We start from the raw sequence: 2,448 nt of genomic DNA, 5'->3' as shown, positions 1-2,448 counted from the left end.
TTGGGGACTTTCTGCAAATCTGGCAACAGACCCGGTCCTCTATTTTGCTGGCAGTCGATCGCATGAAGTGAAAGGCGGATACAAAGAGAAGAGAGCCACCTCTGTATCTTCCTGGTACCAAAGTCCGGCTGTCTTCACGGAACATTCGTTTGAAGGTGCCTTCATACAAGTTTTCTCCCAGGTTCCTTGGTCCTTTTGAGATTCTGCAACAGATTAACCCTGTCTCATATAAACTGCGGCTGCCTCCTACCCTCAGAATCCCCAACTCCTTTCATGTGTCCCTCCTGAAACCAGTGGTCCTGAACCGTTACAGCAAGACTTCCAGTTCCACAATTGCCCCCAGTGGTTCTTCTGATGTGTTCGAGGTGAGGGAGATCCTGGACTGCAAAAGGGTAGGAGGAAGGACTTTCTATTTGGTGGACTGGAGAGGGTTTGGTCCTGAGGAGAGGTCCTGGGAGCCGGAGGAGAACCTCGATGCCCCTGCTCTCATTAAGAAGTTTCTCTCTTGCTCTTGTCCCAAGAAGAGGGGGCGTAAGAGGGGGACACTGTAGTGTTCATGGCCGCGGGCCGTCGGGTCTACTAACCTCCTGACGCCCGCAGCCATGTATCTGTGAGCGCTGGTCCCCATCTCCTTCCTAGGAGATGCCAGTGCTCACTTACGCTCTGGTCCATTGTGTCCTGTAGGGTGCAGCGCACGCTCGTGCCCACTCTTAAAGGGCCAGTGCGCGCACATGAAGACAATCATCATCATCAACTCGCATGATTTCCTTTCCTGGACTATAAGAAGGCCCCAGACGGGCCATAATGGAATTTACAGCCTCAAGGAGTTGATCCTGATGTGTCCATAGGTCATGCATCTCTGTCTGTATCTTTTGAACTGCAGTCTTGGACTGGCCAGCAGGTTCCATGGCCTGAGCATACTGTCACCGTCACAGGGTAGGTGGACCCACTAGGCCGCTCCGCCATAACGGAGAGGCAGCTGGCCAAGTCGGCGTCTATACAAGTTCATAGAACAGAGGTACCTGAAATAGTCCAGACAGTGGCCGAGGCTTTGGCATGGTTGGAGGTGGGTACAGCAGGTTGCGCCAGACGTGGTGGATGACAACAGGTACAGCAGGTTGCGCCAGGCGTGGCGGATAACACTGGACATGGCAGATGACACAGGACGTGGCAGATGACATCAGGTATAGTAGGGCATGACTCCAACACTAACAGGCTCAGGAACAAGGACACAGCACGGGATACAGGATACAGGTAGCAGGGGACAGGAAACAACGAGAACAGGATAACACTAAGGGACCATTTGCAAGACTAACATGGGAATACTAACAATGCTCAGGCAAGGGGTGAGTGGGTGGAGCCACTTTTATAGTCCAGAGTGCACTGGGAATAGGGTAGGGAACTTTTAGGAAGTGCGTGCCCTGGCCCTTTAAGACTGAGGACAAGCACGGGCGCACTGTATTAGGAAGTCCAGGACGGGGGGGGGGCACGCCAGCTGGTGTCTCCGAGGAGGGAGACGCTGGTAGACAGCAGGAAGGTTGCGGTCACTGCCGTTCGCCGGGGGGTGAGCGGCAGCGGTTCGTGACCGCATTCATAACAGAATGAAACATCATCCTATGAGGCTCAGCTGCACTCAGAGCAGAGGATCCTGTCGCTATGACAATGGCCAGGGTTAGGTATGCATCTTTTTATTAATTTTCAACCCAAAAAGGATTTTTATTTTCTGATTGGCGATTTTTTTCTGGCAAAAATTTGCAACAGAAGATCTGCGGTTCCGCAGCATAAATTGACATGCTGCGGCTTAAAAAAAAACACACTGCAGGTCAATTTGTGAACGGTTTCTCAGCGGATTTTTTCTGCAGAGTGTCGATGAGATTTGTTCAAATCTCATCCACTCTGCTGCTCCTGTAATAAAATGAAATCCGTTATGGAAAATCTGCAGTGTTTACGCTGTATGTGTCCCTACCCTGTATATATGTACTATGGTTCTGGTGCTGTATTTATGTACTGTACTTGATTCTGGCACTGTATGTTTGTACTGAGCTTGTTTCTGGTACTGGATATATGTACTGAGCTTGGATCTGGTGTTGTATTTATGCACTGATCTTGTTTCTTGTGTTTTATATATATATATATATATATATATATATATATATATATATATATACTGAGCTTGGTTCTGGTGCTATATATATATATATGTACTTCTAGATCATATATATATATATATATATATATATATATATATTGATTTATTGGTAGGACATTAATGATTTGGCCGGTTTTTTAATCGCGAGGTTCACTTCCGGCCCATGTAAGTGTACCTTAATGTATCTCTAATGATAACTCATATTATATATGAATAAGATCAAACAGCAGCTGCTATTTTTTATTGTATGTAAATACACTGTAATATCATTGGAATATATTTTTAAGTGGAGCTTTAAG

Source organism: Rhinoderma darwinii, chromosome 9 (assembly GCF_050947455.1).
Source record: "Rhinoderma darwinii isolate aRhiDar2 chromosome 9, aRhiDar2.hap1, whole genome shotgun sequence".
NCBI classification, from domain to species: Eukaryota; Metazoa; Chordata; class Amphibia; order Anura; family Rhinodermatidae; genus Rhinoderma; species Rhinoderma darwinii.
Note: the sequence above shows the minus strand (reverse complement) of the source record.